The sequence below is a fragment of the Chlamydotis macqueenii genome, chromosome 5, assembly GCF_036417535.1.
Source record: "Chlamydotis macqueenii isolate bChlMac1 chromosome 5, bChlMac1.mat, whole genome shotgun sequence".
Lineage (NCBI taxonomy): Eukaryota > Metazoa > Chordata > Aves > Otidiformes > Otididae > Chlamydotis > Chlamydotis macqueenii.
The window spans coordinates 43,525,880-43,535,799 of record NC_141560.1 but is presented as its reverse complement, the minus strand read 5'-3'; positions in this window follow the sequence as shown (position 1 = coordinate 43,535,799).

Genomic DNA, 9,920 nt, shown 5'->3' with positions numbered 1-9,920 from the left:
CTCTGCTTTCACCTGGCCAGAGGTGCTGCCCTGCACCCAGCCTTTCCCACCCCGTTCCATCTCCTGTGGCTGCTTACAGTGGAAGGAGCAAGGATACAGCACTGGGCACCCTTTATTTCCAAATCACGCCAGCTCCTCTGCGGTGGCACCAGCTCTGGGTAGGGGGGCTCAGGCTGCTCCCCGCAGAGCTGCAGCCCTGGGCTGAGTGGTCGGCAGCGCTCGGGGTGCGGTGACCCAGGAGAAGCCCCGGAGATGGGTTTGCTCTGGAGGCACTGAGGATGGCTAAAGCCAGCATTGTTTTTTTGATGAGACCTCAGATTTGGTTGACAAAGGTAGCTGCGTCGGCACAATATGCTTAGGCTCCTGTAAGGTATTTGACATAACACTTCCTGACAGCCGGATCGGAAATTAGCCCTATACAGCACTCCGTGGGTTTAATGCAACTGAGTGCAGGGCTGTATGTTTGGGGATGGAGAATGTAGGTCGCAGCAGGGAGATGGAGCTGCAGGCAGCCAGGCGAGGGTCGGCATGGCCGCAGCAGGCACCTGGGATGGCTGAGGGGATGGGGGTACGAGCAGCACTGGCGGGTCCCATCCTGCAGAGGTGCTGAGCTCGTTTCTAGAGGTTACTTTGGAAATCAAAGTTGGGGAATAGCTCAGTTAAAACCCCACTGGGACTCTGAGGTGCCACAAAAGAGCGGGCTCAGGGGCAGCAGCAGTCAGTAAACCACCAGAGAGTGAGATTCCCGTCCATGTTCCATGCGGCTCCCTGCCTCGGTGTTGTCTCGGCTTGTGCTTGCTCCCTGCAGTCCTTTGCTATGGGCACAGCAGAATGGGGCATCTCGCCTCCTGTCCCCTGCCACCTTCCCTACCCCTTGCCTCTTACCCCTGCCCAGGTGATTTTCTCTGGTGATCTCCTCCTGCTCTTTTCCACCCCCCCACTCTGGAGCGTTAGGAATCATGCTCATCAGCCTGCACGGGCTTTCCTTCCCAGAAGAACTGCCTCTCCATAGTTGATGGGGAGGGGGATGGTTTGGAGATGACGCTCGCTACGGCCAGGGCTTGTATCCATCCACGGGGACACCCCAGGGTGGCGCAGATTCGTGGGCTTTGCCGGCAGAGAGCAGAGCCAGGCTGCAAGCACCCATGTCCTGTCCACACCACGGTGGGGGGCACGTGTCGACCATCCAAAGCGTTGCCTTTGGGCAGACTTGTTCTGCACAGACCCACCCTGGGGCTGCTGGCCCCAGCCTCGCTGCCTGCACAAATATTAGGTTAAGGGGTGGCGAATGGCCCTGAAACTGCCGAGATTCCTCCTGCCTCAAGCAGCCCCTGCTCCATCTTCATCAAGGCTGTTTAAGGCCATCCAGATGGCCTAATGGACCTCATCAAAGTACAATCTGTATCGCAGTGCGCAGCTATTTGAAGCATCCCAGCTCAAGGCTAGTGGTAAAGCTTCAGCTGGGCCAGTGGTATGTCTGCCTCAATTCGTCGAGGAGATGATGGATGGAGGGACCGTGCTCTGTGGCCTGGCATGAGGAGGCTCGCCCAGCACCTAGGGGGTGAGGAGGGACCTGGGGGCTCTCACATGGAGGCTGGTGCTGGTAGGTCCTCCTGAGGGGTGGCACCCACTGCTGGGGGGGGATGCAGATGCGAGGTCACATCCTTTAGGAAACAGCTGGAAAAACCCTTTGAGCACATGCAGGAGCGCAGGATCTGCCTTGCCAGCTGCCCTGTCCCAAGCTCACAGCCTCGCCGGTTTGGTGCTGGCTCTTTGTGGTCCCGAGGGGTTGCTCCTCCCCACCAGTGCCTTTAGCTCTTTGGGGGGATCTTGTTAAGTGCTGCTTTGCTTCGCTCTGTGCTTGCTGGGCAGGCTCTGTGTGCTGCAAGGATCCTCTGGCACCATCACCTGCAAGGGTGACACACTCCTGCCCCGCTGCCAAGGTGGGATCCCCCTGTGCCGGGGATGCTGCCAGCTTTCCAGGCAAGGTCCCAGTCCCTGAGCAGGTGGAATAAATACATAAAATCGTTCTGGCCTCCAAACAAATAAGACCCTGGCTGTTTATTTTCTTCTTTTGAAATATTGCCACTAAGATGACGTATTTTTTAATTTCAGTGATAAAACCCATTTAGGGTGAGGTACTCAACTGGGTATGAATTAATTTGTCTCATCAGAGTGCAGTGTCCCTCCATAGTAAATCTGCCCTTGAAATGTGTTGCTCTCACTCAGGTAGCTCTGAAAAATCTATGAAAATATATTTTCCCCGCTTTGCAGTAGTGAGAGGGGAGCCTACCTGTTTTTTTCACTGTATTATGGGAGCACTGCCATCCCGCTCCACGGCAGCACCTGGGGATGCTGGCACGCTGTGGGAGCTGGAGGGAGAGCAGCGCAGGCCGAGCGACTGCAGGGGCAGATGCACAAAGAGAGACTGGAGGAGCTGGGTAAGGGTGGCTGGGCCAAGTACCTGCTAAGCGACGATGAAACGAGGAGAGGCTGGCAGAGAGACCAGAGCATGGGGAGAGGGGGGGAGATATCTCCCCTGCAGTCTGAAGCCCCCCAGCTTCTGTGGTGACCTCAGTCAGATCCCTGTTGAGCAATGGTGGCTCTTAACACCCCGTCTGCAGCAAGGCAGCTGGAAGCACTTACTCTGTAGAGGTGTTGGCAGCTCCTGTCCTTGCACTCCAGGTTGCAAGGCCACGCTCCCGCTCCCCCTTTGGGAGAGGCTCCTGGTCTCTCGCTGGCCCTGGCTCTGTCTGGCCACCCGGCCATATTCCCTGCTACAGCTCTGTCCTCCAGCCTAATCACCCAGGGGCTGGAAATTAAGTCCCATCACAGGCTTATTTTTGTTAATAAAAACACCAGGCTGGGCTAGGATTTTTATTTATTTTGCTGATGCGATTAATGGCCTCTCAGCCGTGGCTCCCCCAGACCCTGCTCAGTGAGGAGGTGGATGCTCCACGCGGGTGAACGGGCTCCCACAGGCACCTTTGCTCCACACCATGCCCAAAAAACCTGCAAACCTCCGTCACCCCAGCCCTGGGCAGCTCCTCAGTGGGACCTGACTCCGGCCACTGGGAAGGCAAGCTGCTGTGCTGGCACTTGCCCCCCGCCGCGGGCAAGGGTCTCGGTGCCAGATCCCCTGTCAGAGATTCTTTGCCGCCTGCCCAGTCGAGGCTCACCAGCCAAATTACTGGCTGGGGGCTGGTGTGGGGCCAGGGCCTGGGCAGAGCAGGAGCTGGCCTGGCTGCTGTGGTGAGGATGAGGAGGAATATGCGTGCATATGTGTGCTTGTGCAAAGGAGTGGATAGGAGAGGGGCTACAGCCTGGACAGACAGACAAACAGAGCTAGGCTGGTGGCCTCCTGCCCCCCTCCTCTTCCTCCTCCCCCTCCTCCTCCTCCTTCTCCTCCTCCTGTGCTCTCTGCTCCAAGAAGCCTCGTTCAAATATATGATGCAATTACTGGGAATTAAGGGGAGGTGAGAGATCAATGCCAAAAAAGAGGCTGCTCATTTCCAACTTCTCTGCATCCTCCAGGTTTTTCTGGGCGCCCTCTCCCCGTCTGTCGAGGTTTGTCTTCCTCCCAGTGAAGTCGTTGGAGGGATTGAGACCAGCCTGGCTGGCGGCTGGTTCCCTCCTCCCTCCATGTCTTCTCTGACCTCACTGGCTCTTTTGGCGACTTTTTGACTTTCAAATCCCCTTGCGGGGGCTTGTGCCCTCGTGCCCCCACTTTCCCTGGGGTCCTCAGCTGCAGGGTGAGTGGTCTGGGGCCTGCAGGGCTGTGCTTTGCAGGCGGCTCCAGCCCCACTGCCCTTCTGCTCCGCAGCAGCCCCCTGCTCTCCTCCCAATTCCCCGGCAGACGCGGTAGTGAGATTATCGTAATGATGCCCGACAAGGCAATATCAGGAATTACACTGATAAATCTAAACAGACAGCTTATATAAAAAAAAAAACAACCACAACTGAACCCAGGCCTGTAATTTAATACAGGGTTATTAGCCTGGCCGGCAGAGAACAGAGCTCGCATCCTGCAGCCTCGAGTCTCCCTGGCTCTGCCTTGCGAAATGGCCTCGTGCCATAATGAAGGAGTCCAGCCAGGTTTTGGGGTAGGGGAGTCTCCTTGGCAAGTGCTGTGGCTGGGTGGGGGGTACAGACAAGCAACCCTGACGGCAGCAGGCTGCCTTCGTCCCCACAAGCGTGCGGCAGCTCAGTGCCCATCAGCAGCCCGTGCTGGACCCTGATGTGGGGTGAATGTCGGTGGGAAGAGGCTGGGGAGTGGGGATGAGGAGGGGGATAGCCATGCGCGTGGGGGTGTGGGTGCTGGGGCAGTGCCCACTGTCATGCTTGCTGCCCCCCCACAAGAAAGCAAGTGACTGGTGGCAGGGTCCCTGCCGGGGGTTGGAGGGGGTGCAGGGCAAGGGCAGCATCTTCTTTGGGAAATAAGGGATCTGCTTGGCTCTGGCTGTGTTAAATCTCTCATTGGCACAGCCACTGCTGGCTGGGTTTTTTACCTGCTGTGGTTTTCGCACGCTTGCTGTGTTCCTCTTGGTTTCCTTCCCCGTGAAGGGGCCTGCAGGTGGCATGAACATTAATGGGGGCTCTGTGTGAGGTGAATGTGGGGGTGAGGTAAAAATGGGGAGCACAAATATTGTCCAAACCAGGGGCTGAGCTGGGCTGCCTGAGGTGAGACGCGCGCACACAGAGCTCTTTGTCCCCCAGCAGCACTAGCAATTGCCTCAAACCGACGGAAATGTCCCTTTTTAATAGAGACCTTTCAGAGAGTGAGTGCATTAAAGCCAATAAATATTTTTTGGGCTGTGTGTGTATTAGAAGGCAGGCTCCACCAAGCTGCTTGGTGAATTCAACCGGATGGCTGAGCGACAGGGCTGCAGGCAGGGCTGCTGACTCTCTGCCCTGGGGTAGGGAGAACCATAAGGGGCTCCAGGGAAGCCCCCGAAGGGGCTCAGGTTTGCCTCTGTGCCCTGGGCACAGAGAGGCTGGCTGTGTGGGGCTTGGTCTCACCTCCCCGTTCGGGATGAGTTCCCCCTCCAGCGAGCGGCTGCCTGTGTCAGGGTTGAGTTTGGCTCCATGAAGTTCGTAGGGTTCAGGAGCTCCGTCCCCCTGTAACCCGGGGGCTAGTGGACCTGTGTCTTCTGCTGCCAGCCTCTCCTGCAGCTCTGCAACAGTCGCTGGGACCTTCTACAGAACCTGCCAGCTTGTATAAACAGTGGAGACCAACCTCCGGAGCTGGGAGGCATCAACACAGCAACAGCGCAAGACTACATTTCCACTTTCTTTTTTTTTGTTGTTTTTGCCCTTTTTTTTTTGGATAATAGGTATGAAAGAAGTGATTCAGAAGTGCTTTCCCCCTTCCGTTACCCAGAAAGCAGATAAGAGTTGCAAGAATGGGGACTGCAACCAAACAATTGTACTGAAATATTCAAAGTCGTGCTTGTATGGCAAATGTGACAAAATTGAGCGCAGCCTTAAAATAGCAGCAGCAGTTTTAAAACACAAAAAGCAGATGATTATTGACTGAAGAGGCTGCAGCACACCAGGCCGGGTGGCAGGCTGTTGTGTTTAACTCTCTCCAGAGGTGCGTGCTCCCTGTGCCTCCCCGAAAGCTGCAGTGGGCGCAGGCTGCGACTGCCCTCCCGCTTTCATGAGCTTGAGCAATCAGCAATGCCCAGCGACCAGCTTTCCCAAGGCTCACATCAGGTGAGATGAAGTCCAATGTTTCGCCTGCCATGCCCCCTCACGTGAGTTAAGGCACCCATATTTGTGGTCAAGGCGGGAGCACGGGTGCCTGGTGGTCCCTGGCATTTCAAGGATGCTCACGGGCTGGTGTGAATTGCATCAGTGTGCACTAGCCAGGGGTGGGAGGGTGACTTTCTACATCAGTCAAAAAAATCTTCATGCTCACCTGGCTTCCCCACATGGATCGGAGTGGCCATACCCCACTTTCCTGGCTGTGCCCTGCCAGGGACCTCAGAGCAGGTGGGGGCCTCTGGTGCCACCGTCACCCTGGCCACTGGGGCCACACCTGCTGCGTGGCTAAATATAGTGACCCGCTCCCTGGGGCTATGGCTCTGGCATCCTTCACTGGTGCTAAAAATGACATTTTTCCAAATAATGAAAGAATCTTTCATTACTCTGTCTCTCCAAGCAGCCTGGGAGGCTGGGAAACAGCTGGGTACTAAGTGATGTGGCTAACGCAGCTTCAGCATCGGTGGTTTTGTTCCTCCATCTCTGGTCCAGGCACGCTGTGAAGCATGAGGAGATGTGGCTGTGGATGCCTGCTGGGGGTTAGGCTGAGGTAGTGGAGTGCAGCCCCACTCCTCCCCAGGCCCCACGAGTCCTCCTGCCCTGCTCCCCGGCAGCATCGTTTGCTGTCTGCGGTGCAGCTCTGCCCCAGCACGTTCTGGGTCCCGGCTTGCCCCGCACCCATGGGCCACCGCGCTCCCCCAGCGCTCATGCCCAGGGTGCTCACGGGGCAGTACATGCCCGCTGCAGCCCTGGGGACTGCTGGGATGAGGGGGAAAGGCTGCGTGCCAGGGGGCTCGCCGTGCTCCCCGGCAATCGCACCGGGATTCCCTGGGGTGTCTCCTTGTTTGGCCAAGAGCAGGCAGAGAGGCTCCCACTCCCTGTGCTGATGCTCTAACACTCTCACTGATGGCCGGAGGAGGCCTTCACGCTCGTCTCCCTTGGCGGGGTGGTGCTTGAGAGTGTTGAGCCTCGATCACTGGTTTTTCTCTCTCTACCTCTCCTCTTCTGAGCTGGGTTTATTTTGTTGTTGGGCCGATAGACGGATTAGCATTTCTCACCAGGCTGACTACCGGAGGGTTATTAAAAGTGATTTGCAATGTAAATACTTTCATCATCAACCACGTTTTCTTTAGACTAGGGTTGACTTTTATGAATATTAAAGCCGCGTGGATGAGTTCAGTGGGTTTGTGGGAGTACGTCTGCCGGAGGGAGGGGGGCTGGCTGCCTGCGCTGTGCTGGGAGAGGTGATCCGGATCCGCCTGAGGGCAAGGGGATCTGGTGCCAGAGGGAGGGAAGTGAGGCGTGAAAGGGAGTGTGTGAGGCAGAAAATCTGAGCGCCCTGGAGAGGGAGAGAGGGGAAGAAGAGGGAGCAGGCGAGCAAATGCATGAGGGTGATGAGCAGGATGGGAGGACAAGCTGGGGCCAGGGCGTTTTTGCTGGAGGCTGGTGGGGGCTGCCAGGCTGGGGAAGGGTGAAGTCTGGCCGGAGCTGGCGGTGAGTGGGCAGGGATGGGCGGTAGCTGCTTCTTCACCTGCCTCTGGAGCCTTGGCCATGAGCACGGGGCTGCAGGACCAGGGGCAATTCACCCCAATCCTCCAGCAGCCACAGGCTGGCATTAAGTTGTGCACTGGGAGCGGGTGCTGGCTGCTGCCGAGGCTGCTGCGCACTTTATGTGTGCGTTACTGGGAATCTCTCAGGGATGTGGATGTTCCCAGGCCTGTGCGGGAGGCCAGAGTAAATGACTTGTAACTGCCTTCAAGGCCAGGTGGGATGTGGCTCTGAGCAACCTGATCTGGTTGAAGATGTCCCTGCTCCTTGCAGGGAGGTTGGGCTAGGTGATGCTTAAAGGTCCCTTCCAACCCAAACCATTCTAGGATTCTATGATTCCCTGCTCTTCAAACCACCCATCTCCTGAGCGCCCGCTCAGTGGCGTAACCATTCCTCTGCTTCAGGGTGGTTATGGACGGGAGCTTTAAGAAGCCAAGATGCTGCATGAAGGTGGCCACTTGCTGCTGGCCCCTGCATCTCCCGCCTCAGGGGCAGAGGGGAGAGGAGTGGCTTTGCCTGTAGAAACAGGTGTTTGTGTTGTTCTTGGTGTGAGGGCAATTTTTGAGATGGAGTAGCCTGATGGAGCATTGCCAACTGATAATGGAAGAGCAGAGGCTGCTGATTAGACATCAGGCACAGCAAAGCTCATGGACATGGCTAGGAAGAAGAAGAAGAAAAAAAAAAAAAGGCGAAGAAGCCATACAAAAATGGAGAGTGGAAATACAGAGATGAAAAGAAGGGAGATGTGTAGTTAGATGAAACACAGCCAGCTCCAAGAGTATCCTGGACCCCTGCAACGTAATGTGTGCTGGCCTCCACTCCCAAGGTACCTGCCAGGCCGAGCTGCGTCAGTCAAGCAGGGTGGCAGGAGACAGACGAACACAGGTCCTAATCCTGAAAGAGAATAAGGCAGGCCCGCCCTTTGCTTGGGCCACTGAAGGTAAAGGCAGGTTAGCCTCTGGCTTCCGACATGGGGCAACCGCAAGTCCCTCATGTCCCACCCAACAGCCTGGCACAACGTATCTGGCCAGGGGAATGGTCGGAGCTGGGGTTAGATTCTGGAGTCAAGGTGTTGTTGTTTTGGCCAGTGCCTACATGGCCTAAGAAGGAAGGTGATGTCACCTTGGTGATAGCAAGAGGGGCTGGTGAAACCTGCCGGCAGCCCATAAGCAGGCAATGTGCGAATATGTCAAGGCAAGAGAAGCAAGTGCTATCTTTAATTGGAATATGTATGAGGAGTCTCGCTTTTGGAAACTCTGCTTCTTCTAACTAATGAGAATGAATAAAGCTAGGCTAAGAGAACTTGAGAAGTTTTGTATTCAGTTTGGTTACACGTTTTTATCTCCATGACTGATCAGCTTTGGAAGAAGACTTCTTGCTGCTCATTACAGTGTTTTGTCTATCCATGGGGAGTTGCAGTTCAAAACAAGAATCCAATCAAATAACCCAACTCCAGCCCAGTCAAATTGTGTTTGAAGCAGGCGTTTCCTCAGTCTGATGAGTTCACCCAGAGCGTGGCAAAGGTTTTTTCACATTAATTTTTTTTTAGGGGAGGAGAAGGAGGAGGAGAGGGTGGTATTTGAGGTCAAGGCTTTGGGGCGAGGCAAGAGTCTCCAATTAACTGACTGGAGCCTTTGACAGGTTTTGATCGGTGACTGTAAAAATGGTGTGGGCAGATATTAGGCTGGCAAAAGTCAATGAAGCCTTACTAGGGCCAGTGTAATCGCATGGCTCCGTACCAGCTGGTGCTGGAAAAGCTTTGCCTTCTCGCTCCTCAAAGAAGGCAGGAAAGAAAATGAATAGCAGTTGACTGAACACTCACTAAAGAGATGCCAGGATCTGGCCTAGGGTGACTGAAACACAGACAGCGTGTCTGCCTGGCTGCTGTGGCAGGGGCCTCTTGGTGTGCAAAGGCAGCAGCTCAGCTGCAGATGCAAGCGCCGAGAGGCTTTAACCTTTCCAGGGTTTAGAGTGAAGCACTTGGAGCTGGAGATGTGTCATCAGAGAAAATTGTCTGAATTACCTCACAATGTTCTCTCTGCTGGGATTCAGGAATGTGTCTTCATCTCCAGGGAGAAGGTACCGGATTGCAGGATCTGGGGAAGAGAGAGGTTGCATCTGTGAACTGAGCACGTCTGGCTAACATTTTACATGAGATGTTGGCATCAAACATCGGCATTTGGTTAAGTGTTACCTGCCAGAGCAAGGTGTGCAAGGGCAGCAGCTCAGCTGCGGATGTAAGAGAGGAGGTGAAGGAGTGGATGGTGGGAACTCGCCTAAGACTGTAATCACTCAACGGAGGGAGAAAGTGGGGCGTTTATTTGTTTTTGTGTATTTCTGTACGTATGTGTGAGAGCCGAGCAGATGGGGAGATGATGCCCATGTGTTTCTGTGAGACAGCACAAGTGCGAGGCAGTGGGTGGGTGAGCGCTAGGGGTAAGCAGAGAGGGGGGAAAGGTGCAGAGGGAAGGGATGACTTTTTTTCCCGCAACTGATTTCTTCTGCTTGATGCTTTCTCGTAACTGCAAATCAAGGAGAATCTGTGGGGCAGCCAACTGCTGGTGACACCGCCTGTGGGTAATTTGTTCCTGGGGGAAAACCCCAACACC